This window comes from Vanessa cardui, chromosome 11, assembly GCF_905220365.1.
Source record: "Vanessa cardui chromosome 11, ilVanCard2.1, whole genome shotgun sequence".
Classification (NCBI taxonomy): domain Eukaryota; kingdom Metazoa; phylum Arthropoda; class Insecta; order Lepidoptera; family Nymphalidae; genus Vanessa; species Vanessa cardui.
Window position 1 is genome coordinate 1,116,573 of NC_061133.1, and position 19,314 is coordinate 1,135,886.

Genomic DNA, 19,314 nt, shown 5'->3' on the forward strand with positions numbered 1-19,314 from the left:
CATCGGAATACGACCATTTTTTATACCGAAAAACAATTATTTGTAATATTATTATGTTATAGCTTGAAAGATTTAATGAGCAAGTGTAATACATTTATTTATATACAGTTTATTTTGATTTTGATTTATTCAGCAGTGGGACATGTCCACTATTGTATTTTTATACTTTTAATAGCTACTTATGAATACAACAATAAATCTCGTTTCGATATAATACACAAACAAACACATTACGTCACAGTAATGACAATTAACGGCTGTTTATTATTAACAGATGTTCGTGATGTTAATTGAAATCAAAGATTGAATTTGCCCTCGAGACCTGTAATACAATTCCTAACCAATAATTAATACACATAACTGTCATAACATTAACGCAAGTTGAAGGAAAAGCTACACGAGGAGGGAATGAGTGTATCTTTCGTCTGTAATTATTCTAATGCTAAATAGGATTAGTATTGTGTTCCGGTTTGAATGGTGAGTGAGCCAGTGTAACAGGCACAAGGAACATAACATCAGATACCCCAAGGTTTAAGGAGTTGGCGATTTAAAGAATAGATATGACCACTTACTATCAAGTGTACCATTTGTGACCGTTGGTCTACAAATTTTACTATAAAACTCACAATTTTTTCATCTTGAAGACGGCAATGTAACACAAACAAATTAATACATTTTTTTGTGCATTTGATAGAGGAAGTAAACAATGTTATTTTATACAAGAGGCAAGGAAAACCGACAAAAATAAGAGGGCTTGTTTGAGAAATACCATGCTCGAGAAGGGAGTAACAGAGAGCAGATAAGAGATTGAGATAAATGGGAGAAGATAACTCTTCTACCTCAAATAAATAGATCAGGGTAAACGAATGTTGAATTTTACTTTGGTGGATTTTTAATGTTGACCTACTTTTATTTTGAAGTTGTACCTTAATACATCTATCAAGTAACTATTACTAGCGGTTTAGCGGTAACCCCGGTTTCGCACGGGTCCAATGATATGACAACACAGTGGATATTTCTAAAGTTATCTGTGTTTCTTTACTAAATTTTCCATCTAATATATATAAAAACCTTCTCCTCGAATCACTCTATCTATTAAAAAAACCGCATCAAAATTTTTATTCAGTTAAACACTTATGTTAAATATTCTATACATATAATAAAATTGCAGTGTCTGTTTGTAATTTTTGTATACATACACGGTAAATAGTATATATAAAATGTTTTACAACTTATGTTCATCTGTTTATCTATCTGTTTGTTTTGGCCAATCTCTGGAACGGGTGGACTGATTTTCACTGTACTTTCACTGACACAAAGCTTATGTAATAAGGAGTAACTGAGGCTACAAGAATAACGTTTTTGTTAAGTTCAAACGAGCACGAAATCGCAGACACAGCTCGTAATATAATAAAGACATACACATAATACATAGTCCGTGAAAATATATCGCAAGAAAGGCAAAAATACAACTTCAACAATAAATAACTACTAACAAGTGCGGCCGAAAGTCTGAAAGGAAAGAGGATTTGGTTGTGAGCCGCGGACTTGGACTTTTGACAAACATCTTACCTAATCTCCACAATGTCCGCTGTGACGCAAATCCGTTAGATTAAAGTCGAAATTTGTATGCAAACCGCATAAATTATATTTAGTATGTAACATTTTAATTAAATAAAAATACCTTTCGATGTCGAATGTCGAGAAGGCTCAATAATCTTTTTACGAGAATATGGACCTGTGGTTTATAGTTGCGATTGGGATGAGCGCATCTTTGCATGGGTCGAATGAAAATCTGCCACACATACATATATTCAATGAGCTAAGTCGGAAGAGCGTGGTATAACAATCTCTAGATCTCTCTTTAAATAAAAAATATGTCCTAATCCACTTCTTTCACTGTTAATGAAATTAAATAACGAAATTTAAATGAATTTAAAGTTTATATAAACTAAACCCATTACGTATTAATGGTTGATACCTACATATATTTTTATGGTGGTGAACGAGCACTTGTTGCTAAGTGGTCGCCATACCACAGCGCCACTGACAATGGCACTGTAAGAAATATTAACCATTCCTTCCAACCTTGGAAAGTAAGACGTAATTTCCCTTACACCTGTAGTTACACCTTACTCACCTCTCAAACCAAAACACAACAATACTGAGTGCTGTTCTTTGGCGGCAGAATATCTGATGAGTAGATGGTACCGGGGCTTCCACGAAGCCCTACCATCAAGTGTACATTACTCTGATAACAATGGTTTTAAAGGTAGTCCTATCCTTAACCGTTCCGCAGAGGTAATAAAGATTGCACTTGTTCACACGATTACAGAATATATTGTCTTGTTCTTTCTCATGTTACTAATGAAAGAAAGAGATCAATCAATGCGTTTACACGCACTTTATTTCTAAGGTTGTAATGTTTTACTTATTCAAGTATATCGTATCGTATCGTGTACATTTACACAGTATCTCTTGTAAATTTAGACGCGTATAGATAGCAGTGTTTGTCTAACGTTCGAAATTCGTGTACAATTCGTGTGTTGAGAAATGCAAATGAAAATAAGTGTTTCGAACATATTTCTCCAGTTTCATTTCCTTTTTTTTTATTGATAAAAACTTGTCGATAAAATAAAATTAAAAAAAATGATATTCTATTGACAAACACAGCACAACAAAAACACTGAACTGTTTTACACATATAAGAATCAATTTACTTAGTAAGATGTGTCGAATAAGGCACGTCATTAAAGAACACAATGAACTACTTAGGTTGATAAATTTATGCTTTTAATTTATAATTATATAATGTCTACATAAAAGAAAATAAAAGTAGACGTATAACAGTATAATATTCTTAAAGCAAATCTATATTCCGTCGCATAAATCCAAGTATGAAACGACTATATTTATTTATTTTTTTAAAACTGAAAAATGTGATTTAATACACGAATAAAATTGCTATAAAACTAAAAAAGCCTTTTCAATTCCTTTCAAATATCGCCACTCAAAGCAAATACAGCAACCATAGTCCATTTTCTGATATATTGCAAGCGGTCCGGGGTTAAATTATGACCTAAGCACTGCACAAACATTCGCCCTCCCACATTCGAGCCAGGGATGATTTATAGTCCGAGATAACCTTACGTGTGAATACGTCTTAATAGTTATTTAGTTGTACGAATATTGCATAACTACCCTTACATAGAATTAAACGACAATTGACGTTATAACAGTTGGGGTATAATTGTGTTTTATGATTTCGTTACGATAACATCGCAATTATGAATGAATTGTGTTTGTCAGCAATTAATGATACCATGGAGTCATCTACTAAAGTATCTTCTACTGTTTATTTTTCATAGCAGTAAAACACAAGTAACACCACTGTACCAGTATTGGGCGATAATTCTCCTCACTTATTTCTTTTCAACCGACTTCCAAAAGGAGGAGGTTATCAATTCGTCTGTATTTTTTTTTTTTTTTGATAGATATACTGTAGGGTTTAATTAGCTGACACCGGCTCCGAATATACCAATAACTATAACTACATGATATAATCGTTAATCGACTTTTAAGTAGTCTAATATTTTTCATTTCATTTAACTTAGGAAGACTCTAAAAAATATGTTGAATACGCAATTATTTTTATTACTTTTTCGTGCATATTCATTTGTTTTAAAATAGTGTTTTGTTTGAAGTCGGTTTTTCTTTTTGTTAAAATTTTATTTATTATAGATTACCAACATGACAAACGTAAATAGCTCTATTAAATAGTAACAAATTCGATCCTGACCCCTTGGGCTATTGTCATCTCCAGACCTACTAGTGATAAGATTAATTTGTTATTATATAAATTATTAAGGGCATAGGTACAATTCTTCAAAAACGGTATATAATAATGTTTAAAAATTAACAATATACAGATTAGGTTTGTTGCCATGCATTAAGGTAGCTACGATACGCAATAGAGATACGAGATATCTTAATGATTAATTTAAAAAAAAAAAACATACAAAAATAATTACCTCCTCATTACGCCAAATCTTCACCAACCTTGGAAACTAAAATATTTGCACCCGTTACAATGAACTAATCTTTTAAACCGGAACAAGATTAAGTATTACTCATCACATTGATGTATGAACCTACCCAGCCAGGTTTTCACAAAGCTACCCACATAATAAATACCAAAAGTCCCAGCAATAAATCTAAATATTCCAAATTGTTACCTTTATTATTTTTAGTTATAAATATAGATTATAACAGATAGCCGACCGTAATCTCTAGGCGCTTGTTAATTTGTCGTTCCCTGAGGCTCAGGGGTAATATTGCCGTTGTGTAAACACTGATCAGTTATTACTAACTGCTTTCGATAGTTTGTTTGCTTTGAATTAACGAGAAATGTTTAGATAGGACATAACTTTGTTTATTTGTTGACGTGAAAAGGTTTTGATCATGTTTTAGACTCTTTAGATACGAACAATATATCAAGGTTGGATTTGAGTGCAACGCGTAGTGAAACCTTTTATTTAAACGTTTGTAATGCGCTAAATTAAAATGATGTTTAAGATTACGTTACGTCGGTGACGCAGGCGCTTTTATTATATTATATCGAAGTACTAGTACTGATCAAATTACAGTTTTACGTAATTTTACTAGGTTTTCCTAATATTCAATAGGACAATTCCTTAAAGAATATGAATGACAACAAAAATAATCACAAAAAATGAAAATGGCGACAAAAACGCCTACTGGTCCAACTGAAGATAATACTCATGCATAGAACTCCATAAATACAAAAAATCATCAAAATCGGTCAATCTATTTACAAACGAAATGATTACAAACATACACATAATTTTTTTTGTTAAATACACGGATAATCCGTTTATTTAAGAAAGTTATATGTTATTGAACGCACACTACTACAGCAAAGTGTGTGAATGAAGTTCTAAATATAAACATTATACATATAGATAAATTTAATATATAATCAAAATTTAACTGCGAGTAAAATCGCATGATAAAATCAGACTTTAATTAACAAGCAATCATATTAAATGTACGACGATTAAGATGAATCTTCATCGAGTATTCCCAAGTTGATCTCACAATTAAGCTATATACCCTAATAGCTATCACAGCGAATGCGAAACTATTACAATGGTCAATTCAATTAAATCGCATTAATGGTTTTTTGATTCGCAATTATGTATTTGGGTATATACGGATAAAAAAACATTTTTCATATTAAAAAAAATGAGTTATCCGGTACATTTACGACTTTGAAGCTCGAGATTCTCTTCAGAATGTTTACAAAGTCTTTCGTTTAAATCTGTTTTAACCTCATCCATCAATCTGCAATGGAGCAGTGTGATGAAAGCTAAGCTCTAAAACAATCTTATTTTGTACCTACAAAAATATAGTACATATAGTACTTCATATTTTTATTATCCAATTTAAATATTAATTAAAGGAGCAAACCGTATATGTCATAAACAAAAATTAACTAAATATAGTAAAATGTATATATACCTGCATGATATGATTGATTATTATCAGTAATAACTTCACGATATACGCTCATCTATACTGCGGAATTCGCTATTTCTTATTTTGTTTCTTGTCTTGCACCTTAGCCACCAAGAAACCACCAAACTTTACCAACCTCAAAACATTTAAAAGCAACCAAAATAAGTATAACCAATCAATATTCAACCAAATCAATATTCAACCAATCAAACACAACTAACCTCATTTGTGACATATTTAAATATCTATAAGATGGTAACATTATATTTATACACTGAAAACTGACAATCCAGATCAAACAGATGAAAATCAAACCACATTTCTGTCTAGACCATTCTAGCATTAACAAAGTCTGGTCCAGCTTAGGAACTAAACTAATTTGTACGAAACACGCTGTTAGACCGGTCAGTTAGTTTTAACTAGTGTAACATACTTGTTAAAATAGTTTCAGTCACTGTGACTAACTCTCTGGTGTAGTGGCGAGCTTATACGGTTGTGGATTCTGAAGTCCTGGGTTTATAATTGGGTACGGATTAATGAATAAAGTTCCTTTATTTGTCGAGAAATTCCAGTAACTGACAGTGTGAGTCCCATACCTGGGTTGGATCAGACCGCTTAATGCAGTTGATCATTAGCTGACCTCCTTGTGGATACTTTTGCCTTCTTAAGTTTAAATAAGCGAAAATTGTACTTGTGTTACGCAAATACTTGTATACTATAGTGTTTTCTAAACAATATTAAATAATCTTGAGAATAACTCTTTGGTTGGTATAATTATGTAATTAATGCAATATTGTTAAATAAATTTGAATAGTTTTTAAAATATGACCAAAATAAATAGTTTTTGACGACCTCCATGGTCGAGTGGTGTGTACACCGGTTTTCATGGGTACGCCACTCTGAGGTCCCGAGTTCGATTCCCGGCCGAGTCGATGTAGATTACCGTTAGTTTTCTATGTTGTCTTGGGTCTGTGTGTTTGTGGTATCGTCGTTACTTCTCATTTCCATAACACAAGTGCTTCAGCTACTTACATTGGGATCAGAGTAATGTATGTGATGTTGTCTCATATTTATTATATATTATTATTTATTATGTGTATTGTATATATCCGATTCATTCACACAATATTTAAACATTACAAATTTCAATATTTAAACGTCTAATGTTCTTTATTCTGTTCAATATTATAAACAAGCTTTTGTTTTGTAAGACCTAACTGAAAAATTACTTAACCAATGCAAATAAAGCTTACACCAGATTATAAAGAATAAAGAATATGTCGGGGAATATTTGAGTATATATTATTATATACTATTCCTATTCCTTTTGATTTTCATATAAATAATGAAATTGAAAAAAACGTTCCAATGAGGCTCTTCGCCGATTCTTCTCAGGTCAGGGTATTTTCTTTTACGAACTGTTAGTGTTTAATTTTACTATCAATAATTAAGTGGATTGCAAATGTAATTTTAAAGTATAAAACACATAAGCAACTACAACTTACAATTGTCTTAACAAACCTGAACTATATATTCTTGTGATTAAATCAAAAATTTAAGCCCAATCTTAAATATATCGCTTTGATAATTTCCTAAGCCTCAAATCGATTCGTCTACAGGAGTTTTAAACAGTTGAATTATTACGCCGTGATAGCGCCAAGTTGGCGCGTTACCGCACACCCGACTAGTACCTCACCTCAAAACTGGTACCCGATTATTCCCGAACGTGATCTACGACTTATAGATTCAACTGCCCGAATTTAGCGCAGTTCATCTTCCGTATCTCATTAGATCTTGGTATGGATAGATTTATGCGCTCGGAAAGGGTCCTGTGACACTTAATTCAATAGAATAAGTGCCAATATTATCAAGACTACTTAGGTTCTTCGAGGCTGCCCCAGATACGAGGAAATCTAAATCTTACCCGAGGGTTTAATCCAAGGCGAACGCTGGAAAGATTTTAGATTGTATTTAAAATTGTGATATTCTGGTACAGTACTAGCAACCAACGAATTTTGGGACTCTTAACCTTCTGTATATTTGGTTAAAAAATAAAACCATTCAATCACAAATCTTAGTTACAGGAAAGATTAAATCAAATATTTTCTTTTGATTGGTTGTTTATTTAATGCATGGATATACCTGTTACCAACCGAACAGCAATATTTAGTAATTGTCTGCTCCGATTCAAAGAGTTTGAATCATTGTATCTACAAGCACAATGGAACTAACATCTGAGTTCCCAAGGTTAGTTGAGCATTAGTAATGAGATGTACGATATATTATATTCTATATAGTATGTACTAATGTCCATGTATCAAAACGACTACCGATATGACATAACAAAATATTTAAGCAATCATTTGTGTGCGCTAATAAATCCGTTTAATAAGAGATAAGAAATTCAGTAGTTACTCTATGTATGTACATAGGTCAAATAATAGATATAATACATTTTAATGGTCGCAAACAATGAAAACTAAAAGTGGTACTGAGATGATCATTTTTGGAACTTAGGGCACAGTGTAAGTTTCAATGAAACTACTTGACCGATGTTAATGAACATCGGTCAAGTAGTTTCATAGATATTTTTAGATAAAAACTGTTTCTAATTTTGAAGTCGGTTTTTATTATTTTAATTTTTAATAACATTAATGACTCTAAAGTCTCACCAATAGAGTTCATTATTCAATGCAAAATCTTCCAACCTAGTTTAATTCTCTGGCTTCCCGTAAGCCCTTCTCCGTGAAATCATTTTCAAACCACTCAGTATCTTATTACGGAACTTGTCTTGTAAAAAACGTCGAAGCAGCTTAATTAAATTATCATTTAATGTTGCGTTTCCGACGAAACGAACAGCGGAACCGTGGGAAGGGGCCAGTAATTTATAATTTTCCGCGGTTAATTTACGAGGCCCTTATCAGCAGTTTAAGGAAAGCTACATTCCGCCTCGTATTTATCGTAGGCTGGTAGCGTATGGCGAGGGCCATTAAATGTGCGACAAGCCGCTATAAGCATGCTATATATGTATATACGTATACACTGCGATTCTATATAACTTCTCTATATATATATTTTTTTTTTCGGACCATGAACGTCTTCTTCTAGATATAGTCTCCACAGTAATGTTACTGGAATTACTGTCTAAATACAAAAACTTATAGTCGCCTTCCTCTCCAAGGACCCTCTGAACTCACAAAGACTCCAAAAGTCTCTGCAACGGAAATAAATTTTAACTTTTCGTTTTTGAAGATTTTCTAGCGCTTAATAAAAAATATGAGAGTTAATTTTTGACGTATGCGTACTGTGATATGCAAAGTATATGATGTAGTTATTGCGCTAACCCAACTTAAATGTCGCTCAAGATAGGCAGCTTCCTTGATCGAAGTTAACTTCACACCTTATCTTATTCTACAATGTTTATTTCATTACTGAATAAAGGTTTTTTTATCCGTGAGTGAGTGTTGTAATATATAAAAATATTATTTTAAACTTACTTAGTAATTATTTTTATTCCATTAAAAACATTTTCAATAACGCCAAAGAAGTGGAATTTCTTTATTATCAGTGCACGTCCCTCTCTTAAGATGACGAATTACATCCGACCTGCTTTATAGAAGTTGTATTTTAACAAAGAGGTTTATTGGCTTTGTTTCAAAATACTTTAAAAAATTACAATATCTTACAGCAAAAGTCACATTGAGAAGTTACAAAAATAACATAAAAATCCTGCTAATAGAGTAATAATTTAAAAGAATCAAATCGCTTGTTTCGCGGCCCTAATTATAATCCCACCAAGTGCCATCTCGGAACAAGTTTTCGAATAAATCTGCGAAAAATCTGATCCGTTATCATCGTAATAGCGGTTTGAATAAAAACGCCATTAAAATGGTCTACTTAACCGGCTCTGCTCGCATAGTGTGCTTTATCCTTAATTGAATTCATGAAATGGCGATTTTTTTTAGTGTTCCAAAACATACAAAAGGATTGCAGTAATTAGGATGTAAAAAAACTACTATATACAGTATTTTTATACATTATTTAATATGGATTATTTGTAAATTACTTTAAAAGAAAAAAAAATGTCAGTGTGGGTCACGTCTTCCCAGAAGAAATCAAGCTCGAAATCCATCGAAGATCTGCTGATCTTCAATAAAAATATAAAATGACACCAAAATTTATAAAAATAAAATGTAATAAAAGGAACGGGCAACGGACCACTTGGACGTTGTAAATTAAATAAATAAAAAAAACAATATACAAGATACTCATATGTTAAAGGGTTCATGTTTATTAATTTATCAACAGCCTCTTTTCTATTGAATGACTAAAGAAGCAAATTCCAAGACATTCTTAAGGTTCGGGATAAGAAAATAATGTCTAAATGATCAAGATATTCTCAATAGCGACTGTTTTTTTTTATTATATTGGAGCTGGTTTTCAATAAACAGATATTTTTTATATTTATCAATATTATTACAATAAAAAAAACAAGAATAGATATATAGAATAGAAGAACAATATATCTTCATATTTATATAATAAAGTCAGCAACGTAATGTAAATGTTCCAATGCTGAGATAAAATGTACATTACTTTGGAAGATAATTTGAGTGTATGGTTATGAATTAGTTTAATTAATAGCCTAGCCTTTTTATTTTTTAGCCTATGTGTGCATATTTCAATTTCAGGATATTCTAAAGCCAATGTACAGAAGATACATTGACTGAATGTCATTTAGAACGCTTAGTAAAAAGGCTAGGCTGTTAATAGCTGGCTGTAAATTATACAATATTATGTAATGGTATAATATACGTAGGTTTCCTCACGTTATCCTTCACAGTCGAGTTCAATATGATTTATAAATACAAGCTATGCAGGTACCTACACCTTAATGGTACTCAACCGGGTTTAAACATCACCACTATTTTCAATAATGATGTATTTCGTGAACAAAGCCATATGTATCTAATTCAATTCACCCACGTTTAAGCAGTACCTATATATTCACAAGCAAATTCGTGTACTCCATATATAATTCCCTAGTCAGTAAAGAGAATTTTTGATTGACAAACGTTTACTCGACTCAGGATAGAATCCTAGCAAACCAGAATTCGATTCTGCGTCATCCGAACCGTATTTGAAAACTAATTAACATCCCTCGAACCCGGGTCAATGCAGTTGACCGGGATTGTGCACACAAAATACAACCTACCGAATTGCAGAGCACTGTCGACTTTAAACCATTGCAATAAAGACTATAATTCTAAAATGTTACACCTCGTACCTTACTCAAATAATTCTCAGAAGGATATTCAGCGTTAAGTCAGATTAAATAAGGATTATATTCCTTTGTCCTATTTATTTTATGCAGTCTTTCGAGTACGAAAGTCGACTACGCGTGGAATTATTTTAAGAGTTCAAACTAAAATGAAACTTATTACGTAGTGATAGAGCTTATTAGGGATTCAATATATTTTTAATCAGACAATAATTTGGTATTTACTAAAGCGTATTAGCGTGCTTATTCAGTGACACTGGCAAATAGAGTTCTCGGTACAAGTTAAATACAAAGGCTAGATTATTTTAGTTTTCTGTATTTTACTAAAACAATGCCTGGGCATGTTTATATTTCATTAAACTCTGTTTATCTAAACAGTAGGTCATTAAATATAACTTAATTTGTTTTTGCCATCTATAATGTAGTTTTGTAATGTATTCTTGAACCTTTAACAATCTTTAATAATAGTGCGAAAGTGAGTCTGTCAAATCTTCACGCTTAAACCAATCTACAAAATTAGATGAAATAATACCAAGTAGGTAAACTCAATTGACTTAATTAGGCTCACTTATCTGATAAACTAATTGCAATAAAGTGTTGATGTTTGGCAACATATATCAAAGATGTTTTGTTAAACTATATAGTTACACTAGATCACCCTTTGCACAAGAATACACCCATGCTAAGTATTATTGTTTGGTAGTAGAATATATTATGAGTAGAATTTACCCAGATAAGACAGATCTACCATTAAGATAAGTGCAACTTTTTGAAATTAATTTAAGAAAGTTTTATATGAACAACTATTCTTGGCTTCGCGTTTTAGCGTATTAGGTGTCAAGTGTTGGGCAAAAAAGTAGCCTTTGTCCTGCATTGGAGTTCAAGTTTACTTCATACCAAAATTCATCAAAATGGGTTCATTGGTTTGGTCGTTAAAGGACAGATTGACAGATTGTCAGATAGACAGAGTTATTTTCAGTACAGTATAGTAATATCTAGAAGAAGACGTTCTTGGTTTGGTCGTTAAAGGGTGACAGATTTTCAGATAGACAGAGTTACTTTCAGTACAGTATAGTAATATCTTTAACAATAGCAAACGTAGTAGGTAGACCGAACAAGCCCTCAAAAGTTCCATTAGTGGACCGAATACACCGAAAAAAGCAATTTATATAATGCAAGTTATTTGAATTTGACTATTAATCTTGTACAAGTATTAGTAAAGCGCAAAGGAATTCCTGAATGAAATCAATTCATTCGTAAAGACCGTCTAACCCTATCGACGTTTATAACCTATAAACCATTTTAAATTTTAATCTTCGAGTAGCGTGGGTTATTACCATCATAAAACTATCGAATGGAAATAAATTGAGGGAATACTTCATACCATTTGAAATCACTTCTCCGCGCGTGTAGTATCTTCGATATATTTGTACATTCACGGCAGTCTTTCAAGCCTTTTTTAATGTGGATTTTTTATTTTATATGCAATGAATTTTTAAAGCAAAAACTTTTTTTACATGTATAATTTTTTTAATAACTTAGTAATCTAGTTGTGAGCTTATGGATTTACATATATTAAAAAATATATACATATATCACAAAAAATTTTAAACGAAACTGATTGGTTACTAGCTCAGCGGTTTAATAGAAAGTAAATACTTAGTCCTGATTCTTCAGACTTTTCTTACATTACCAACCTACTAATGTCCCTGCCTTTTGAGTAGACTGTTTAGATGCTTCTACCACCATGCTACTCCAATGCGAGTTGGTGGATACATATGGCAAATTCTCATCACGCGCAGGTAACTTTCAGTCGAGTAGGAGATGCTTTCAAATAGCATGAAATAAAGCAGAACATAAAATCTATTATGATTGTCTCGGGTTTGCCTTTAAACACAATCTAAACTCTATGACTTAAAACGAAAATATGAATTAAATTAAAGTCTACATAGACCGTGACATTTTTTATTTTAATTTTATTTTATTTTAGGGAAACAAACAATAAGATAAACTTATGGGATATGAATATACAAAATTACATATATCAGCTAAGTTTCCACTGGTAATTAGACACATATTATTAAAATTAAGAAAAGACTAACATACATAAAATCAAATATTAAAAACGTATACTGACGAAAATCTTCGGCAGTTATTAATAAAATCTAACATAATTAAATATTAATTATTTTCACCTAGAACCTTTTAAAATTACTGCTAGAATATATAAATTGTACATTTTTAAATATTATGTACATTATAATTTTTCTTGACAAAAAAAATATTCAGCAATTTGTTATTGTTCAGCAATATTGGGGATTTCAAAGAAATATATTAGAAGTGGAAAAGCATTAACATACATAGATTTAAAACCAACAGAGGAACCTCGTCAGTCGCTTATTATATGCGTCAACGCCGCAACCCACGAAGCCTTCGCCCGTTCGAGGTGTCCGAGCAAATGAGACCAATACGTCATCCTGACAATGATAAAGCGAGGAGTATGGAAGGGCCATCCTCCGAATGGTCGCTTTCAATATTCCATCATTAGTTATACGTGTTGAGAAAGTTATTTCCTGTGTTCAAACCAATGCTATATAAATAGAAAATTGTATATACGTTTCCTACATCCGTAGGACTTTAAGTGAAGTTCAGATATTGAATTATTAATATTAATTTATAAATAATGAAAAATATATTATGCTGATGAGGAATTGTTGATATGTATCCCACGTGGAATTGGGATTCCCCTACAGTCGTCTCACTACACACGTCTCACAATTAAGTAATTTAAATAATAAATAAGTTTTTATCTCGTGTGCGAAGAAAGAAATCTAAGATATTGATATCTGTCCGTTATCAATGTGATTACATGCACAATTATTTACATATTACAGGTTATGGTTATTGTTACGAAGTTACAATCCATTTATCATTCATAATCAGAGCCGAGAGTTCTGGAAATTGGAAGTATACTCCTGGAAGTACCTCCTACATCGTGTTAGATTTGGGATCCCATCGGATTGTGAGTGTGAGAGAATAGGGAATGCACCTGTGCTTGCCCACACTTGTGCAATAAAATATACCCTGGTTGGTGACCATTGTTAGTGACCGAGAAAGAAATCTGTCTGAATGACCTCAATCATTGAACGTATAATCTAAAGCGTATCATGCATATACAAACAATAAAATAATTAAAATAAAATATTATAATTAGAAATATATTTAATATAACCGTTACGCTCACAGCAGGAGCAATTTCTCGAAACGAACTTATTCATGTTATGAAAAAGTTTTGTAAGCGCGTTTTTTAAAATAAAAAAATGTTTTTCGACGTAAAAAATAAAAATTTCGACTAGGATCTTTTTTCCCCGGGGACTGAAACCTAATCTAAATCTAATTTATTTTTAAATCCAGAGCATTTTACGAAATTAGAGCCTAAAATATATTACACATTAGACGTGCCTTTTTACCATTTACTTTTTGAGCGTGCTTTTAAAAACAAAGAGAAAAAACAATACAAAATAAAATCAAAATATTCTTTATTCAAATAAGTCTTATTAAAGCTGCCACCAGTAGTTACTCGTTTCTACGAATGTACAGAGGTAAAGTAATTAAATATAATTCTATTATCATTTATACTGTATATTTTATTTTATAAAAATTAGGGGAACGATTAAATGTGTCTGATGGTAAATGATCACTATCGCATATTGGCGCCATGAACATTAACTTGCCAATGCGGTACCAACTTTGGGACCCAAGATGTTATGTACCTTGTACCTGTAGATATACCTATAGAAACACTAGTTTCCGGACCCTTCAAACCAGAATACAACAAATAAAATCAATTAATTAAACTTCACAATTAAGCGTTTCTGAATCGATATTTAAATGTTACCACCGTTTCGGAACGCAGATTCCAGCGAGAAGAAACGGTAAGAAACAGTGTACTGAGTATAGGTTTTTTCATGTATTATATTTTCTAAATGTATATGTTAAAAGTTTCGTGTATCGGTCAATGTGTCTTCTAAATATTATATAATTAAGATTTTAATGTAATCAGCAATCAATGATGCTGATATCTCACGTGCTCTTGCAAAAATGTCTTTATTGACAATAAACGAGAAAGCTCACGCCATAAAATTCATAAAACTAGCTGGGCCCATGACTTCGTGCGCTCTTGAACTTAACAAGAAAGTTATTGTTCTTATAAATTATTAATTCTGTATTAGGCACCTTTTTTGACATTAAGTCGTTGATGGTAGGTACCCCACGTGACAGCGGAGTGATGCCATTTTTTATTATTTATTAACAGACGAACAGACAAAAATTGTAAAAAAATATTATTTCGGTACATGTACCGTGTACACACACATATACATTTAGTAAAAACGCAGTTATTGTTGGTATTTGTTATCATGTATCAGGTAAAAGTAAAAGTAGCCTGTGTTCTTTCTTGGAGTCCAAATTTGCTTCATACCAAATTTCAGCAAATTCGATTTGGTCGTGAGAGAGCTACAGACAGACAGAGCTACTTTCACATTTATGATATTAATATAGATTAGAAACAGACGCTCCAATTTTATTATATGTATAGAGGTAAAAAATGTGTTTTCATGTATATTATTCAAGTATTACCAGGTATAAATTATATATGCCACTTCTAAACTCTCAGTTGTTACACTAAAGTAATACCTATACTTACAATGTAAACGTAAATAATGTCTCTGTCACATAAACTAAGTAGTTCGTTAGTCTTCCTCTAAAACGAAATTAAACCAAGAACATAACGTATTATCCCCTATTCTGAAATGGTTTTCGGTTATACGTATAAAGTTTACTAAATATATAAAACTTTTTAGCACTCAAACCTCTTTTTACCCCTATGTACATTGATTGATTCCCCATACAAACTTTCACCTCGCTTCACACCCTTAAGAGATGATTTTCGTGATAAAAGCTGACCTACGTCTTTCCTCATGACTCAAAGTATTTCCATGCGTACAGGGCTGTTTTCGAATTTAGAATAGCGAGGATAATTACAATTTAAAATAATAAAAAATATAATACCGTACAAAACATGATGCGTTGAAGGTTAGCAAGAATGCAAGCAGAATTTCTCCATTAAATCGAATAATAAATAAATGTGAAAGTGAATTGAAATTATATAATTTGACAATAAACGAGAAAGCTCACGTCATATTTATATATGTATTGTACATACTAAGGCGAGTCCGAGGAGGACAGGTTCCGTTCTAATATTAATATAACACACAAATGTGTGCGCATACATTTTTAACAAAACAATAGCCTTCTAATTTTTGGAACCTAACGGGAAATATCTCATCCTAACGAAAAAAAATACTAATCGGTTCATAATCACAGGGATCTGAGGTATTTGAGGATCAAATATTTAAAAAAAAAAACGGAATTTATAACCTTGTTTTTTTAAGTCGGTTAAAAATATTCTAAACGATCAATCTTTTGCGACGTCACACTGTTGTGCGGACTACGTTACTTATAGCCGATTTCAAAAGAAGGGACTATCAATTCAGTTATATTTTGTAACACAATATTTTGTACTGATTTTATAGATTTTTTTATTATTCAATTACTATGAGTACCTTTATCGATAACACTATAAAAGCAATCACAAATTTTCTGAAAAGTTTTTTGTTAACCTGAATTTCACTGCACACTGGGAAAACATCCCAAATTTTAACTTTCAAAATTATGCAAAATATGTCGATTTTTATTACGTCATATGTGACAGATAGCATTACGCTACGTTTTGTTATTGCAAAAACATATAAAGGGGAAAAATGGAAAAAAAATAATATAATTTTTCTTACGCTTGACAAAAAAAGAGTATGTTACAAAATGTTACAATAACTTATAAAAAAATGTCGATGTAAATTATCATTAGTTTTCTATGTTGTCTTGGGTCTGGGTGTTTGTGGTGCTGTCGTTACTTCTGATTTTCCATGATAGAAGTGCTTTAGTTACTTACATTGGGACCAGAGTAACGTGACGTTGTCTCATATTTAAAAAAAAAATTTAGTTAAATATTTTGATTATAATGATTTCAAAATATCACTTTAAACACACTTAAATGCGTCATTCTTTTCCTTTTCAGATTTCGCTAATAAATTGCTAGTAAAGAAAACGTTCTCATTAACTGATTCTCGTCTCTACGCCCAAGGCATAAGGTTGAGATTCAAATAAACATCGACATTATGTTACATGTACTACGCTAGCAATTTATGAAGAAATATTAGACGTTCTAATATTGTATTTCATATGGAACGGGATCTGCTACATTACAAATATGTTATTCTGATGCGTGGCACTTATTGTATATGACATAAGGTCAAATATCGTTTAAACTGGCCGTGAAACTGTTTTAGTAAATATTTTCAGGAGAATTTGAAATTTGTGAGCGTTTTACGCGGTGAAAGCTTCGTACTAGTGATTCATTTTGCAATATTGCGTTAAAGTGAGTGAGGTATGAAAGAGATGATTTTTATTGAGTGTATGGAATAAGGACGAAAATATATATGAACTGTTTTTTAAAAATACTAATTGCAATTGTTTTTTTTATTTCTAAGTAACTCTTGCAAATATAGGTTTCAGTTTAACTTGTATTGTAGTCAGTACCAAAAATGTCCTAATTTTTATGGCTTACAATATAGCCGTTAAATTTGAACTACATAACAAGTGTAGATAATACGCAAAACGTAACTTATTATTACAGTTATTAATTACCGGATATTTACCTTGTTTTTTATATTTATCCGTTGGAGTTCGATATTTCGACATTATCTACGAATGTCTTGTTCACGAGATATAATGGTAAAAATAACCATGTTAATTTAAATCTTAAGTAACTTATTACTAAAGTAAAATTACTGCAGTATTATTTTTATTTTACCAAATAGATTATATATATTTTAATTAAAAGTTCCGCGTATATCGTAGATTTTCATTATTTCACACATTCGAAATTCGTGGAAAAATCACTCTGATACAATTACTGTAGTTTTTTTTCACGCTCCCAAATTGAATTAATAGAATATAAACAAAACAGTTTCACAGATGATGTCACACAGATTCAATATACAAAAATGTAAACAAAATGCCAATCTAAAACTGTGTTTACTCTGTTATGACATCCCATTAACCTAGAAGCTTTACCAAAACTGCTGGCAGAAAAATTAAAAAAAAAAACTAAAATGCAATGGTCCGGCAAAAACATGCGAGTAACGCGAGGTGCGAGAAATATCCAATTTGGCGCGTTTACCCGGTAAATTGCGGCCATGTTTCATTGCTGCGGCGGCCATCTTGCGCAGTGGCGCCACCGCAGCGTTTTTGCTGAACCGAATATTTTTATTTTGGACACATCCGTGATTGCGTATTCGGTATAATGAATTTTACTTATGCGTACTATTATTATTATTATGATTATTTCAATTGTTATCTGTTATAGTTTTTTTTTTTTTTTTCGTAATAATACGAAACAAACTTTTGTATGTAAATTGCATAATTTTACTGCCAATTTCATATGAGAATTTATATCCGGTTTTCAGTGCACTGTTAAAATATTTAAAATAAATGTATTAATTAAAAATGTAATTTACAAGTATTATCACATATACAGTTATTTCGGAGTGTGCGAACAAATGTATATAGACCTGAATTTACGCAATGTTTGCGTATAATTCTACTTTTGAATATAAATGTATTTCTCCCTTAATTATTTTTACTAGCTTAAGCAATCGCACTATAACTTATTCATTAGTGTCCCCATTATATCGACCTGATGTTCACAAGTCCACAGCGTGGCGGACAGCTATGATAGAATCATTTAAAAGTACCGGCTTTCATTCGTTCATTACATTTACCTTACCCATTCACTCTTTTATGTCGAAAAATTTCAGTAATCACAGGAGAAATTCCGTTTCGAAACCGCGTCGTAAACCCACCCGCTGTAGCTAAAACACCATTCATTCGAGGAACCTCATCGAAAAATCGAACGTGATTGGGCCTTTAATTCAATTTATGTATTACCCTCACCTGGCAACACCAGTGAATGGAAAGTGAATTCGTGTTAGGGCTTTCATCACTCACACCAATATTTTATTCAATACGTGCGGAGGCACTTACATGGTAGACGGGGAAAATCAAATTGTCTCTCGCAATACGAGTTTCACATTTGAACGTGAAATGTGTGTCGTCTTGATACACAAGTATAAGATATTCCAAACATCATTACAATATTTATAACATACTCGTAATACTTTAATTTCCTTGCAAGGTTCTAGATCTGTTTAAAGGAAGGTTTTCAAAACATCATCCTGTTATTTTATAAGGTAAGTAAATGAGCCATCTGGTGAAGTTCGGTTACCATTCTAGGAGGCCGTAATGAAAATATACTAACCAGACATAAAATGTGCGTATTGTTAAGATCCCCGCCCATTTCGGTAGAATTTGACAGT

At 31.8% G+C, this 19,314-nt stretch overlaps 1 protein-coding gene across 9 annotated transcripts in view; it reads left to right on the forward strand.

Moving 5' to 3' along the window:
* The window catches only part of LOC124533590 (disintegrin and metalloproteinase domain-containing protein 23), a 522,035-nt gene that overhangs the window by 454,803 nt on the left and 47,918 nt on the right, over positions 1-19,314 (forward strand). The gene's annotated exons all lie outside the window — the stretch shown is intronic.